The sequence below is a fragment of the Heloderma suspectum genome, chromosome 3 (assembly GCF_057233095.1).
Source record: "Heloderma suspectum isolate Gila_16-S chromosome 3, 16-S_ref, whole genome shotgun sequence".
NCBI lineage: Eukaryota > Metazoa > Chordata > Lepidosauria > Squamata > Helodermatidae > Heloderma > Heloderma suspectum.
Genome location: NC_139460.1, coordinates 250,242,962 through 250,260,338, shown reverse-complemented (window position 1 = coordinate 250,260,338; position 17,377 = coordinate 250,242,962). Strand labels below are relative to the sequence as shown.

Sequence of the window (17,377 nt, the reverse complement as noted above, 5' to 3'; positions counted from 1 at the left end):
TGTACGGTGCCCGGGTGACTATCTAACACATTTTAATATTTTCATTTTTCATACAGAGTTTATAGCTCTGTTCTGCAATTTGCATGACTAAGCACCTAAACACCACCAGTTCTGTGCATATCCTGATGTTGGTTGGTTTAATCTTTTACTTTCTGAAGGAAATGTAAACGTTCCATTTGCAGTGCTCATGATCATGGCATTATGTCACATAACCTTCTAGTTACTGCTTTCCAAACCAATCAGTGTAAAAGTTTGGCTTTGAAATCCTTAAAATTAACCAATCATATTTGAAAGAACAGCCACATAAGTTAGTATCCACCCTAGCCCACCCTGTTCAACATTTCTTTCTCACTTGTGACTTGGTTTCCTTTCTGTATCCAGCTAGTCAACCAAGGCCATTTCTCTGCAGTATTGGACAGATTATTTTTCTTGTTCGGTAATTAAAGTTTTCTTTATACCTGGCTGCTGGTGGGTGGTCCTATGAAGGGATACTGGAAAGGGGATCCAAGGAAGAGGAGATCAGCAGGGAAACAGCACAGTCTGGGACAGTTGACCGGCAAGGAGATCTGGACTTTGGTAGATGGAGATTCCTTTTTTGCAGCTCCTACTCATGCTGCTTGCACTGTAGCCACGTGTACTGCAGTCACTCCCTCAACTCCATACTGACTGTACAGTGAACAGAAGGGCACATAAAAACAACCCATTGGAGAGGGGAACATAGTGATACATGACATCATAATGCATGACACGATCCTATACTACAGTTCATAGAATCATAGAATAGTAGGGTTGGAAGGGGCCTACAAGGCCATCGAGTCCAACTCCCTGCTCAATGCAGGAATCCAAGTCAGAGCATCCCTGACAGATGCCTGTCCAGCCTCGTCTTGAAGGCCTCCAGTGTGGGGGAGCTCACCACCTCCCTGGGGAATTGGTTCCATTGTCGTATTACTCTTAACAGTCAGGAAGTTTTTCCTGATGTTCAGCCGGAATCTGGCTTCCTGTAACTTGAGCCCATTATTCCGTGTCCTGCACTCTGGGATGATCGAGAAGAGATCCTGGCCTTCCTCTCTGTGACAACCTTTCAAGTACTTGAAGAGCGCTATCATATCTCCCCTCAGTCTTCTCTTCTCAAGGCTAAACATGCCCAGTTCTTTCAGTCTCTTTTCATAGGGCTTGTTTCCAGTCTCCTGATCATCTTTGTTGCCCTCCTCTGAACCCTCTCCAGTTTGTCTGCATCCTTCTTAAAGTGTGCTGCCCAGAACTGGACATAGTACTCCAGATGAGGCCTAACCAGTGCTGAGTAGAGGGGAACTAGTACTTCCCGGGATTTGGAAGCTATGCTTCTATTAATGCAGCCCAAAATAGCATTTGCCTTTTTTGCAGCCACATCACATGGCTGGCTCATATTCAGCTTGTGATCGACAACAATTCCAAGATCCTTCTCGCTTGTAGTGTTGTTGAGCCACGTATGCCCCATCTTGTAACTGTGCATTTGGTTTCTTTTTCCTAGGTGCAGAACTGGGCATTTATCCCTATTAAATTTCATTCTGTTGTTTTCTGCCCAGCGCTCCAGTCTATCCAGATCACTTTGAATTTTGTTTCTGTCTTCCAAAGTATTAGCTATCCTGCCCAATTTTGTGTCATCTGCAAATCTGATCAGCATTCCCTGCACCTCCTCCTCCAAGTCATTCATAAAAATGTTGAAGAGCACTGGGCCCGGGACTGAGCCCTGCGGTACCCCACTAGTTACCTCTCCCCAGTTTGAGAAGATCCCATTGATAAGCACTCTTTGAGTCCTATTCTGTAGCCAACTGTGGAGCCACCGGATCGTTGTTTCATCTAGCCCACTTTGAGCTAGTTTGCTCACCAGGATATCATGGGGCACTTTGTCGAAAGCTTTGCTGAAGTCGAGGTATATGATGTCTGCAGGATTCCCAGTTCCCAAGAAGCACTTTGTTGATGCACATGTGCAACAATTCCTATGCGCACAATGAGCTCCTGAAATAATGGAGAACTTTTGTCTGAGATACAGACAATCTGTAACCTGATAAGCAAATTACGATTCCTTAGGGGATAGGTTTACCCATTACTATTTTCATTGTTGTTACTGAAAAGAAGGTAAACTCTTGAGCAGAGAGTGAGGAGAGGTGTTGAGGTAGGTGTCAGCAAGCCACTAAAATGGAGAAGAGGCACTGAGAATTCCTAGCGCTAGTGCAGATTGGGGTGGTATATTAGCCAGGAGGATGGCCGTGGGGAAAGATGAATTTATAGTGAACAAAATGATCCAAATCTTTTGTTCTCCTTCAGAGGCATTATTCTGTTTGAGAGCATGAATTAAAATATTGAATGGAGGTGCTGAGGCATGGTTTTAATTGGAGGGGTGAATAGTTTTTTAAGAGAGTTGTACAAATGAGTCAAGAACTGAGTACAGGGATGAAATGAAGGTGGAAAATGCAGAGTTAAGAACTGCAAAATTACCAATGAGGGAAGAGTGGACCACACCTTCTGAAAGAGCCACTGCATCAACTGATTACCGATCACACAAGGAGCAGGAAGCAAAGAGAGAGGGGAAGGTGGTGGGCATGTGTGTGCAATGTTGAAGAAGATAAAGTGATTGTCAGACAAATGGAATTCTATGCTGTAGAGGCAATCTTTAAGTCACAGATCTGAGGGAAAAAATAATACCAGATATATTCGGAAAGTCAACATTTCTTAGAATATTATTTTCAGAGTGTGAGCTGGAGTAGTACAGAAGATAGGATCCTTTTGCTTACCAGTCACTAGTTGACTCATTAAAATCCACTTGGTTTCTACTTTGGTTTATGCATTTAATACATTTCAATGGCAGTGTAAGGACAGGGTAGTGATAATCTGATATTTCTTCTCCCTGGCTCTTGGTCTCATGTTTCTTCCATCTGTTACCCACCAACGAGTCTTTTAACCTACAGTCTTCTGCATCTTCACAAATTCCCTTCTTCCTTGGACAGAGAAAGAAAACACCTCTTATTTAGCCCTTTTTAATAAACTAGCAGGCTTCTTCTAGCATTTTACAGCTGGTTAATGTAGCTGTTGTTACCAGTCTTGTGGGACCTAATTACCCCAGAGTCTTACGCTTTATTCAATGACCGTGCAGGGCCCTACTGAGTAGCTAAGACCCCAGCATAGTGCACACCAAAAAGCCTCATTCCCTGGTGTCCTCACGTACTGCACAAATGTCTGCAGAGGCGGAACCTTCATGCAGTCATGCAGGTTTCCAGAACACATGGAAGCCTTTGCAACTACAGCTGTATGCATGAAGTTTCTGTCCTTCCAGATGTTGTGGTCTGTGCACACAGACACTATGGCATTGGGGTGCTCGATAAGCATGATTTCAGGAGCATGGCAACTTGGCATGGCCCCACTTCCCACTCTTGCATTGGGACAATGCATGAGTTAAACACCTGAATGGGGCCATTCCTCTTCCATCCCATCTTTCCCTTGTTCCACAGATGGACAAAGTTTGTGGCTAGGGTCGAATGTATCATGCAGCAACCTACATGGACATTGGAATGTCTATCCCTTCTGAGTGCCATCCCTGTCCAACAAGCTGGGTGTAGGGTTGCTGATGTACATCAGTACCTGTGGTCAGAAATGCTCATACTCACTAGTCTCTTAGTGAAGAAATTAACAAATGCTGGCAAAAAAGAGAGATCCCCACCCCCACCCCGAAAGCTTTACAAAACAAGTATTTTATGTCATAAGGACATCCATTGTGCTGCAGTTACATATGTTTATTTACTTTTATTAATAAAAATTATTGGCCACCTTTCAGGGCAGAAGCCCTTCGAAGGCAGCTCACAACAATAACATACATAAACACAGTTAAAATATTAAAAGCAATAAAAACATAAACACAATAAAATAGCCATAAAAGCAACAATAAAAGCCGACAATAAAACCAACAACAACATCAATAACAGCAACAACAAAAGTCATTTGTTCATTTCATCTGACTTTGTTTCAAAAACCGGCAAAATATATGATATTAGGTTGCAGTGATTCTCTGGCTGTTATTTTTCTCCTTTGTCAAAAATAAAATACTGAACAGACTCATGTAAACAGTATTCCACATTGATCATTGTGTGTGGATTATCATTCATTAGCATAGCTTTATTTAAAACATAAATGTTTGCAACATTACAAGAATGTATAACATCATGGGGAAAACAGAGATCAAGGGCCTCCATTCCTCCCTCTCTGAAGTCTGAGTGCCTGCCTCTCAGTTGACATAGAATCATAGAATAGTAGGGTTGGAAGGGGCCTATAAGACCACTGAGTCCAACCCCTGCTCAATGCAGGAATCCAAGTCAAAGCATCCCTGACAGATGGCTGTCCAGCTTCATCTTGAATGCCTCGAATGTGGGAAAGCCCACCACCTCCCTAGGTAATTGGTTCCATTGTCGTGTTGCTCTAACAGTCAGGAAGTTTTTCCTGATGTTCAGCCGGAATCTGACTTCCTGTCACTTGAGCCCATTATTCCGTGTCCTGCACTCTGGGATGATCGAGAAGAGATCCTGGTCTTCCTCTCTGTGACAACCTTTCAAGTACTTGAAGAGCGCTATCATCTCTCCCCTCAGTCTTCTCTTCTCAAGGCTAAACATGCCCAGTTATTTCAGTCCCTCCTCATAGGGCTTTCTTTCCAGTCCCCTGTTCATCTTTGTTATCCTCCTCTGAACCATCTCCAGCTTGTCTGCATCCTTCTTAAAGTGCGGTGCCCAGAACTGGACGCAGTACTCCAGATGAGGCCTAACCAGAGCTGAGTAGAGAGGACTCAGGGTATATGGCTGTGACAAATGTTAGCATCAATATCACATTCTTCTGATGTTCAGTACCACCTCAAAACAGGCTATTTGGATCCAAAATATCAGGCACTCCAGGCACCCAAGTTTATCCCACCTCTAGTCTGGGTGGATACAATCCTGTGCATGCCTGGTGCAATGCTTCTCCCAATATGAACCTACCCATACACATCAACATCTGAGGTCCTCCTCCTAGTGCCTCTTTTGAGGGAGGTTCCGAGGATGGTGATAGGGAAGAGGGCTTTCTTGGTGGTAACCCCTTTCCCCTCCCTGAATGCTGAGTGCTTTCTCCATTGAAGTCTGCCTGGTGTCAATATTGTCAACTTTTTGGCAGCAGGTTAAGACTTTCTTCTGTTGTTGTTGTTGTTCACTCGTTTAATGGCATATTGTCATTGTTCTATAACATCCCAGTATTTTATTTATGAGCCCACATCTCAGCAGGAGCCCACTGACAAGAGGGCAAGAGACTTGCTCTCGCCTCTTCACCGTTGCAATCTGTTTGTTCACCTGCCTCTTGCTCTAGCCTAGATAATGGTGGTGGTGGTGGGGAGGAGGAGGAGGAGGAAGGACCATCTGTGCCTTTTCTAGAATACACGTGTGTCTCCGGAAGGTACGAAGAGGCCCAATCAGCACTGCTAGTCACCTTGGATTTAGGGCATTCAGGGACAACAAGGAATCGATCCTTGTGCAATACCCCCCTTGCATGAGGCACAGTAACTACCATTTCTTGCCTTGGACCCAGAAGCAAAGTCTGTTTTAATGGGTAGCTGGACACATTGTGTGCAGTGGTGGAAAAATCCATGAAATGGGAATTAGGGTTTTGCGCATATGAGATTTAATAATGAGTTAGCCAGGATGTTTCTTAAAAAGAACTGATAAGAAAAAGAAAATAGAAATAAATATAAAATGAAGACTCCTGTTGCCTTTCAATTTTCATAACATTATACTAACCGTAATTAGTAAATTTTAGGAAGGGAGAGAATCCTCATTCTTTTCTAGACACCTCCATTTTCCGGTATCTTTTTTCCTTCCTTCCTGTTTCTTTTCCTTCTCCTTCCTCTTTCTTTCCATCCAGAAGCATCCTGGACAGGCCAGCAAAGGTGGAAGTGAAAGACATAAGAGCAGCTGTGCTGGATCAAACCAAAGGCCTCTGTAGTCCAGCAGCCTGTTTTCCACAGTGGCCAAGCAGGACATGAGGGCAATAGCCCTGTCCTGATGTTATTCTCCAGCAACTGGTATCCTGATCCTACAGACAGTATATAGTAATCATGACTAATCGCCATTGAGAGCCTTATGTCCGTGAATTTCTTTAATCTCTCTTGAAAGCCATCTAAGTTGGTGGCCATCACCACATCTTGAAGAAGCAAATGCCATAGTTCAACACACTGGATGTTGGGAGAGTGCAGACAGCCTGGATATCAAGCACGATATCACATAGGCTGCATATGTGATGTTCTCTGGATCCATTGAAGTCCAAAGGGAAACAGAGAGCAACCTACATATTGTGCTGCCTTCCCAGGCTTAGCAGCCCTAAGATCTGAGGTTTAAGCCCTGGCAACTCCACTTAAAAGAATCCCAGGTTATAGGAATGTGCAAAATTCCCATATGATGCTGCCAGTCAGAAAAGATAGACCAATGGTCTTACTCAGTTGAGGTCAGCTTTGTATGCTTATATAACCCCCCAAATCTTGACTTGAGTCCAAATTAGCCATTGTTGGGAGTTACCCGAGGTAAGTAACAAATATGAACAAACCTTCCCAACAGTGAACACAATACTTATTTATTTCTGAGCTTAGGTCGCATTCTAATAACCATCCTTGAAGGTGCTACACTAATGAATGAAAGCACTCTGTAGGTTTTGCAAATAAAGAACAAAAATGAAAAAAGTTAAGAACAAAAGTATAATTTCATTGAGGAAAAGCACAAAAATGCAAGCCATCCCATCTGCCATCCCCTTTGTGTGTGTGCCTTATTGTTTTTATTTGAAGGTGACAAGACCATTTCTCTTAATATCCTAGCAAAATCTGCCATCATGATCACATTACTCAGATGCTGAAAAGCAAAGAGAGAGTCATTATTCCATCCCTTAGCAAATCAATCCAGAACTGAATATTTCCCATCTAGAGTTGCTACCAAGTCTCAAGCAGGGGGTGACTTAATATGCTCCCCGAAGTCCATGATGTTATCCTTGTCCAGGAAGATGTTTGTGCCCAGACTTTCTTGAATCAAAGCAAAGTCTGCCATTCCTTGACGACAAGCCTGCTGTGATAGATTTTTCCCCCTTCTGAATTCCTGGCAGAGAGATATCTGCCTCAGCTACATGCCAGATTGATGCTCTTTGCAACAGATCCCTTAATAATATTCAAGTCTCCTAGGCCCGGAACTGAAAAGCTCAGCAACAACAGAGATTTCTATCTCCAGTATTTTGGTGATATATGAGAACACCCTGTTATTCCCCCCCCCCGCCGCCCGCCCCCCGCTCTTCCCCAATCAACAGACTCACAAAATGCAGTCACACCCATGCTCTTAGGCCGTATGATAAGATTATTTCTGCCTTTATGCAGGACAAGCAATAAAGTGATTTATTTTTAGTTTGATCAAATTTACAGGCAGAGGGAGAAAGTTTACACTTGAGGCTAAATTACATCAGTGCAATATTTTCTAATACAAATACTCAGATGGTATACATGTCTGTAGTGGTGCCTCTGTGACAACTCTGGCTACTTCTCCAAGTCCAACACATTGACCTGGTTCATGCATATTAATGACAACCCAGAGTACAGGTTGAGTATGGGTGGTGGTTGAATCTTGGATTGTTGTTGAATTGTGGGTTTTCATTATGTGCAAACCCTGCACTATGGTTTAACTATGGGTTGTTAACCATGAACAACCCACAACCCAACAACAGACCATGGGTTCTCTTCCTGGGTTGTTTACATTCACCTTCATTTAACGAGCCTGGGTTTTAGTATTATGAGCTATCTACTTTCTCCTCACAATGCATAATTTTATACTATATCATGTTCCCTCTTACCTCTTTTTTTTAAAGCCGCAAACATTGTACCCTTTCCTCATAGGGCAATTTCTCCAGCCCTTTGATATTTTAGTTGCCCTTTTCTGCAATCTATCTATCTATCTATCTATCTATCTATCTATCTATCTATCTATGGCATTTATATCCTGCCTTCCCCCAACCCCGCAAGTAACCCAAAGCGGTGTACATAATCCTCCACCTCTCCATTTTATCCTCACAACAACCACCCTGTGAGGTGGGTTGGGCTGAGAGTCTGTGACTGGCCCAAAGTCACCCAGTGAGCTCCATGGCCGAGTGAGTGGGGACTAGAACCCGGATCTCCCAAGTCCCAGTCCAATACTTGAACCACTACACCACACTGGTACAGTTCTACAATACCCTTTTCAAGGTACAGTAACCAGAACGGTATTCAGTATTCCAAGTGTGATGACACCATACATTTGTTTAAAGTGTTTAAGGTATTGGCAGTTTAATTTTGATTCCTTTCCTGATGATTTGAAACATGGAATTTGCCTTTTTCACAGCAGCCACACACTGGGCAGGGTAGGTTGTTGCCATGGTTAACAAACCACCCACAACCCATAAACAGCCTATGGGTTGTGGATGGTTTGTTAACCATAGCAACAACCCACCCTTGCCGGGTTAGCATATCAGGATAAGCTGCTCTGCCCCATTCCCGCCCCCTGGCACAGCTTGAATATTCACAATGGCCACTGACACATACCGCAACCCACTGTGACTTAAATAAGCCATGGTGGGCTGCACCGATCATGCGAACCAGGCCACTGGGTCAATGTTTTCATCAAACCACCCAGCACAACTTCAAGATCCTTTTCCTGGTCAGTCACTGACAGCTCAGACCCCATCCATGAATATGTGAAGTTGTGTATCACTTTCAACTGGATTACTTTGAACCACATTTGTCATTTTAATGCCCATCCCCCCCCCCATTTTGAAGACAGTCTTTTGGACCTCTGTGCAATCGTTTTTGTTTTAACTATCCTAAATAATTTGGTGTTGTCAACTACAGATAATTTATGAAAAAACTAAAGAGTATTGGTCCCCATTAGGATCATTTGGGATGTACCGTTTATATGCCTCTATTATGAGAACGGTCCATTTATTCCTACTGTTTTCTGTTCTTTATCCAGTTACTGAGCCATAAAAGGACCTCTCCTCTCATCCTTGACTGCTGTTTGATCAGGTGTCTTTGGGTGGGTTTTTGTCAAAAACTTTTGGAAGTCCAAGTAAACAATGTCTATTTTGGAAGTCCAAGTAAACAACATCCCATCTGCATACTTGTTCATACTCCCCCAAACTGTAAAGGGTGAGTGATACAGGGCTTAACTTTGCAGAAGCCATACTGATTCTTCAGCAAGGTATGGGGGGGCATGGACTTACTCCCCAGGTTGGGGAGTAAGTGGGGCTTTAATTCTTCCACCCCCCACTGTGGTCATGATCCAGACTGGAGCCTCAGTGTCTTGTATTTGCATTGGGGGGAGGAGAATCTTCCCTTAGAGCAAATGGGAGCTTTCCTCAATGCAAATAGCAGACACAGGAGGCCCAATCTGGTTTAGGACTGGAGCTGGGGGGCAAACGGTTAAAGCCCTCTATCCCTCACACAGGGTCCTGATTCTGTTCAGGCCCCTGCACCTGCAATTTAAATTTAAAATTCCATTCACATTATTTCATGAATGGCACTGAATCTAGTGTGGCGCTTCAGCTGAGAGACTGAGCATCGCTACACCAGCCTAAAATCCCACATTTAAAATGGGGCTTTCTGCTTCCGTTTTAAATGCAGGATCACCATGGACTCCTTTTACGTGATGTGCTTCTTTCTCTGCCCTTTCCTCCTCCTTTCCCCCCTTTTCTGAGTCCTCAATATGTTTCATTATATAGCCGCTAGATGGTGCTGTGGTCTAGCTCCGCTTATTCCGGGTTTTTCCTCTTTTCAGGAGGGAACTCAAATGGAACTCAAGTGCTGTAATTTGATAGCTCATTATCTCTGATCTTTTAAAAAATGCAATAAAAGTAATTTAGTGTGGGAGATGCCCTGGAGGTTGACGACATCATCTAAAGGACTCACACATTTCAGTGAGTAACCAATCTCAATAGCAGGATAAGCGCTCCGTGTGAAGAAACCCTGTGGCTTTGCTAAGGTGGGTACATTGCTAATATAAGTCTTCTCAGGAGTAAGTCCCATTGAGTTCAGTAGGGCTTCCTCCCAAGTAAGTAGATAGAGGATTATAGCCTGAATAAACATGATTAGGATTGAGCTGTATATTTGTGCATTACATGCTTCTTGAATACTAACTTCAACCATATATATATAATTATATGGTTATATGTTAACTTCAACCATATATATAATTCCTTACCTTACTTGAGCTTCAGTCCAATGTACACTTACTGGGAGTAAGCCCCGTTGAACTATATGGGACTTACTTCTGAGTAGGCATGTATAGGTTGCACTGATAGATTCTTATTGTCCTAATGAAATCATTATACCTATTAAACTGCAGTTTAATTATGCTTGCTTACAAAGGAAATCTTTGTAAGAGTTTAAAGAGCCTCACCCTTTAATTTACTGTGCACATTTCTAAATATGTCTAGACAAGACTCCCCCCCTTAAAGCATATTAAAATGTTCTAATTAAGATATCCTAAGCAGCAAAATAAAACACTTTCTAAAAGCACAGTATTTCTTTTCAACCATTCATTACAGGGCAATAATGCCAAACCTGATTATTTTCTTTACATTTCTCATACGCAGTGCACCTTTAACAGTCTGCGCCAACAAATAATTTCTTAGGGTGTCAATGGTTTAAGTGTTCCTTCCCTTACTTGGACTGCAGTACCACAAAACACACCAGAACTGTGGTTTTATCCATGTCACATGTTGCTTGCGCCATGTATTATACAACACATTTCATTTTAAAAAGTACAGTCATGAGCTGTAAGAGCTTATGTCTCATGGAGTCATTATTATACCTCACAATTGTCAAATTGCTGTCTTCTGATGAGTACCTCCTCTGAGAAACCTAAGAGATTGTTGCCTAAGGTTATAAACTACCCTTTTGTTTGAAACATGCAACACCTCAATACTGGAAGGCCAGAGGGAGTAGCCTATGTGTTAAGGACCCCCAAACTGAGAACTACGGTGGTAGTTTCAGGGAATGCAAACTTCTCAAGCCATGCTTGGTTCTAAAATGAGACCTTTTCTCTTTCTCCCTCCCCACCTTTTGCCCCTGGGGTACCATGATGTCAATGTACTTTACAGAGAACAGCAGATATCCTTCAAATAGGTGGAACAATGTAACGCCAGATGATTGTCAGAACTACCAGTCTATGATATTATTATTATCATTATATATATGCTGTGACATCATGCTTGGGAAGTTTGCCACTTATTTCTTTTATGTAACCCATGTAACATCACTAATAAACGATAATTTCTATAATTAATTATAAAAAACAAAACATAGCATTATTTTTAATTTAACAAAAAGTGACTAACATTAAAGCTAGGGAAAGCTTGATAGTTGTATATAAAATATATGCCTTAGTATATGGAGATGCTAAATCTACTTAAATACGTGTAGTTATTGCTCTTAGTAAAGAAAAATGTCTATATTTTTAGAAAATCAAATTTCTCATGGCAGGAGTATATCTACTTATGAGAGGATTAGTAAAATAATACAATTTAGACTAATACTACTAATGACAGGGTAGGTATAGATAGACCATACTGTGAAGAATCTGGACCGCCCTAATTTAATGTACATTTGGAAAGGTTTTGCATTATCAATACTTTACATGCTTGAACTGGAAAGAAAGGATCTTTCCAAAGTGAGTGAACAGACAAAAAAATGTCAAATGTAGTTCAGTGTAAGTATGTGTAAAGCTATGCAGATAGGAGCACCAAATCCTCCAGTCCTCCATCAATGGGTTGGTCTGATTTGGCAGTTCCTAACCAAGTAAAAGATCTTGAAATTATGGCGAATAGCTCCATAAAAATGTCAACTCAGTGCATGGTGTGCTGACTGTGAAAAACACACATTCCATTCTAGAGATCATTAGGAAAAGAAAACAGCCACTATTGCAACATGCTTATACAAATCTATAGTGCAACCCTAGTATGAATACTGTGTACAGTTCTCATTGCTCAGATTCAAAAAGGATATTATAGAACTGTAAAAGATGCAGGACAGGACCATAAAAGTGATCAGGGCGTTGCATGCCTTCCCTACAAGGAAAGGCTAAAGCAGCTTTCCCCAACCTGGTGCCCTCCAGATGTGTTGGACTGCAACTCCCATCATTCCCAGCCAGCATGGGAATATATAGATTTGTTCAGATTAAGTAACACAAAATAATTTCAGTTTCGTGGACACAGGGGCTGAAGTGGACATGATGAATCCTTCCTCTAGCAAGGCTTTTGAGTTAGTCCCATGCAATCTTATACTGAGAAAAGAAAATTGGCTGAAGAACCATATTCAAATAACTACAATTACTGAAAGACTTGAAAATGGTAAAACTTGATGAACTGAAGAGGCAGGTTGGTAACAGTAAAGTGAAACTTGCAGTGATAAACATAACGAAGAAAATGCAAAATGGGGGAATTGCAGTTTAATAAACTGGGGTATTATAATGGCTAATCAATACACCAGACACCAGAGACAGACATTGTGCAAGTGAGTAGGTAAATGTTGTGTTCCCAAAAAGTCATTTAGATCAATGCTTAGGATGGCAACATTGATTTCAGTAATAAAATAATGATCCTGTTTACCTTCAGCTTTTCAGATATGCATTGTGTACACCTAGCACCAGGTTATTTAAGAATATGAGCCCCACAGGCCACGCTCACTCCCCACATAGGAAATAATCCTATTCCTTCCTGGCACTTCTTCCATGCATACGTCCTAGACTGAGACATACCTAAGGCCAAGGAGTTTGATTTCCTGGGCTCTCGTGGCATGAAGAGGAAACAGCAATATGTTATATTTCCTATCAGATCATACCAGTTCTACTCTTGTTAATTACATCAGTGTTTACAGATATGAAATCATATCTGGGGTCATCAACTAATTTGATTAAAGTTGATGATTTATATCTGTAAAGAGATTGTAGCTTTTACTGACTTTTCTTTTTTCATCAGGTCGATGTAGACTAGTGAGAGCTCCTAAGAACATAAGAGCTATCCTGAATCAGACCAAAGGTCCACCTAGTCCAGCATTCTGTTCACACAGTGGCCAACTAGCTGCCTGTGGGAAACCCACAAGCAGGGCATGAGTGCAGCAGCACCCTCCTGCCCAAGTTCCCCAGCAACTGGTGTACAAAGGCAGACTGTGTCTGATTTTGGAGGTAGCATATAGCATCAGGACTAGTAGGCATTGATAGCCTTATCCTCCATTATTTTTTCCAATCCCCTTTTAAAGTCATCAAAATTGGTGCCCATCGCTACATCTTGTGGTAGAGAATTCCATAGTTTAACTATGCACTGTGTGAAGAAGTAATTCCTTTTATCTGTACTGAATCACCCACCAGTCAGCTTCATTGGATGATCCTGGGTTCTTGTATTATGAAAGAGGGATAAAAACATCTCCCTATCCACTTTCTCCATGCCATGCACAATTTTGTAGACTTCTATCATGTCTGCCTCACTCGCCTTTTCTCTAAGTTAAACAGTCCCAGATGTTGTAACTTCATAGGGAAGTTACACCAGCCCCTTGATAATTGGAGGGAGCTAGACATCTAGCTAGTCAGCAGCTAGACGGCCATAGGATATGTCGGTTCTCGGAGAACCTCGCAGGCAGCTTGGAAAAGGAGCCCGGAGTGGTGAAAACAGAGTGTTCTGGGGGTGTTCTGGGGTGGGGAAGGCAGAAATACTGGTACAACACATCCTATGTGTCATCCAGCAGCTGCTTCCCCTGCTCTGCCTTCCCATGGCTAGACAGCCGAAATCAGCTGTCTAGTCACAAATGCAGGGAGGCTGAACTGCGGAGGGGACAATCCCCTCCATGCGTCTCTTGTTCTGCATTGGATAGGCAGTTGCCTCTGAATTCAGAGGCGGCTGCCTATCCCCATAGTATTGCGCCCTTAGTTGCCCTTTTCTGCACTTTTAGTTGCCCTTTACTGCACTTTTTCCAATTCTACAATATCCTTTTTTTAGGTGCAGTCACCAGAACTGTATATAGTTTTCCAAGATTTGTGTAAGGGCAGTGTTTTATTTTAAATTCCTTTCCTAGGGAAATATCCAACTATGTCATTCTGTTAGTGCAAATTACATTGAGCTTGTAGAAACTAGATTCCATACTATGTACAAGAGGAGAATCCAGCTAAAGTTATATTCACACAAGCATGTAATGCAAGCAGTTGTGCATTACACTTGTGCAATCCGTTGTGCAACCAGTTGCACATAATTCTTGTGTAACCTGTTTTACAGCCTGTTGTGCATTCTGCTTATGCAACCTATTGTGCAACTGGTTGCACAAGCATAATGGACAACCACTTGTGCAACGGAAGGATTTGGTGGAGGTCCACTAGTGCTATTTGAGTTTCCAGAATTATACCATTGGATACTGTCCCTAATTATGCATTACATGGAATTTGCCTTTTTCACAGCAGCTGCACACTGGGTTGTTCTCATTGAGCTGTCCACCACAACCCTAACATCTCTTCCTTGGTCCGTCAGGGCTAGCTCAGATCCCATCATCTTACATGTGAAGCTAGGGTTGATGTGTTTTTTTTTTTTTGCCCCAATGTGCATCACTTTACACTTACTAACATTGAACCACATTTGCGATGTTCATGCCCATTCTCCCAATTTGAAGAGATCCTCCTGAGCTTTTTGTTTTAACTATCCTAAATAATGTGGTGTTATCAGCAAACTTGGCCACCTGACTCCTAATTCCAGATTGTTTATGAACATGTTGGAAAGCACTGATCCCAGTACAGATTCCTGTGGGACCCCACTGTTTACATCCTTCCATTGGGAGAATTTACCATTTATTCCTACTCTCTGCTTTCTCTTCTTTAACCAGTTACTGATCCATAAGAGGACCTCTCCTCTTATTCCATGACTGCTAAGTTTGGTTAGGAGTCTTTGGTGAGGGACTCTGACAAAAGCCTTTTGGAAGTCCAAGTAAACAATGTCTACCAGATCATCCCTATTCACATGTTTATTGACAGTCTCAAAGAACTCTAAAAGATTAGTGAAACAGGTCTTACCTTTACAGAAGCCATGATGATTCTTTTTCAGCAGGGGTTGCCCTTCAATATACTTACTAATTTTATCTTTAATAATGCTTTCAACCAATTTACCTAGAACAGATGTTAAGGTAACTGGCCTGTATTTTCCTGGGATCCATGTTTTAAAACTGGTGTTACACTGGCCATTTTCCAGTCCTCTGGTACAGGGACTGATCTTAAGGAGATGTTACATAATTTTGTTAGAAGATCAGCATTTTCATATTTCAGTACCTGAAGAACTCTTGAATAGATATCATCTGGGCCTGGTGATTTATTAGCTTTCAGTTTATCAATAAGGTTGAGAACCTCATCTTTTGTCACCAGTATTTGCCTCAGTTTCTCAGATTCCCTTCCTGAAAACACCAGTTTAGCCACAGCTATCTTCCTACATCTTTTTCAGTGAAGACGAATGAAAAGAATTCATTCAGCTTTCCACAATCTCCTTATCCTCCTTTGTTGTTGTTGTTCAGTCGTTCAGTCGTGTCCGACTCTTCGTGACCCCATAGACCATAGCTCGCCAGGCCTTCCTGTCCTGCGTTCTCTCCCGGAGCATGCTCACCTTTAACTCCATTGTCCTCTAGTGGTCCAACTGCCTCCCTAGCCAGTTTCCTGCTTCTGATATATGTAAATAATTATTTATTATTGGCTTTGATGTTGTTAGCAATATGCTCCTCAAAATGCTTTTTTGCATCTCTTATTGTCTGCTTGCATCGCCTTTGTGCAAGTTTGTGTTCCTTTTTGCTCTCCTTATTTGGGCAGGCAAGACTTCCATTTTCTGAAGGAAGCCTTTTTTTCTCTAATAGTTTTCTTGACACTGCTTATTAACCATGCTGGTGACCTCTTGGACTTGGTGCTACCTTTCCTAACCTGTGGTATACATTCTAGCTGAGCTCTTATTATTTCATTTCATTTATTATATTTCTATACCACTCCATAGACGAAACTCCCTGGACAGTTCACAAACAACAACGATGAAAACAACAACAACAACAACACAGAACCTCTGTCTTGTCTGGATTGAACCTAAGGACACAATCCTAAGCATGTTTAGGCAGAAAAAAGTCATACAATCCCCAGCATTTCGCAGCCACCATGGCGGGCTGGGAAAAGCTGGAGGCTATTGAAGCCTTCTCTGTCTAAACCTCCAAGGATTTGGAAGGGAATTAGCCCTCTTGACTTTCAACTTCTTGTTTTTCAGTTCCCTTATTGTAGAGAACCTTTGTCTTTGAAGTAATGTGACTATGTTGGACTTTTTTGGAAATTTTCCACTTATATATATATTAAATCTGATAGCACTGTGATCACTGTTTCCAATTGGTTCAACAATACTCACTTCTTGCAGTAGGTCCTGGGTGGCACCACTTAAGATTAAATCCAGGGTCACCTGCTTCCTGGGGGGTATTTCTATCAGCAATTTACTCTGAGCTGGCTGCATGTTGAGATTGTTAGGGATGCATTATGTCGTGGCCATCCAGCAGCCACCCCAGAGCTTATCATGGAAATACCAGATTTCCTGGGACTGTTTAAAGTCTGATTCTTTTCCTCAAGTCAGATTCTCCCTGGTATAGTTGCTCTGTGCCCCAACCCCTGCATTTACCTCAGGTATGCTAGCCCTGCACAGGGGTGTGCCTTTCACTGTGACCCCGGTCAAGGGGGCTTTCCTGTGTGTTTCCCATCCCTGCAAAAACCAATTAGTGTCTCCTCAGAAGTAGCTCCCCTTGTGGTCAATGTGGCTTCTCCCCTGAATGCCCACATCAGAACATACAGAGATCCCCCTCAATTGACACAGCACACTTTAAAGCCCAAATTCCCTAAATTCTGTAAAGCACAATCTTGAAGCTCTGATTCACCTTTGTTTGGTTTATTGCCCTAGAAAGTAACTACTTTGACTCTTTGTTATAGAGATCCTGTGGGTTAAAATGGGGGCTGGTTTCCTGTCTTTGTGTTCTCCCCTGCTTTCCCAGCATAAGCATATGTGTGTCTACTCATAAGTAACTCCCATTGTGCTCAATGAGGCATGCTCCTGAAATGCAGGTGCATCTGGACTTTCAGGGGAAAGGAGAAAAGGGGGGAAGGGGATAGCCTCTCTTATTGGTTGAGCAGCCCCTGCCAGTCAGATGATGTTCACTCCAACCCCCACCCCCACCAGGAAGTATGTTCTGTGAAGTGATTTTTACTGGTTTGGAGAACCTGCTCGTGGAGCCCTGTGTGGACCAAAGTGCAGCAAAGCTGATTTCTTTTTTAAAAATACAGTACTC

The 17,377-nt window shown here is 42.2% G+C and overlaps 1 long non-coding RNA gene across 1 annotated transcript in view; it reads right to left on the bottom strand.

Annotated features, from left to right (window-relative positions):
• LOC146351019 (uncharacterized) overlaps positions 1-17,377 on the bottom strand; it is a 47,783-nt gene that overhangs the window by 9,678 nt on the left and 20,728 nt on the right. The window contains exons 2-3 of the long non-coding RNA XR_014789491.1: positions 2,775-2,974; positions 459-666 (exon numbers count right to left, since the gene is read on the bottom strand). This is a non-coding gene — a long non-coding RNA (uncharacterized LOC146351019). The remainder of the gene's footprint in view (positions 1-458; positions 667-2,774; positions 2,975-17,377) is intronic.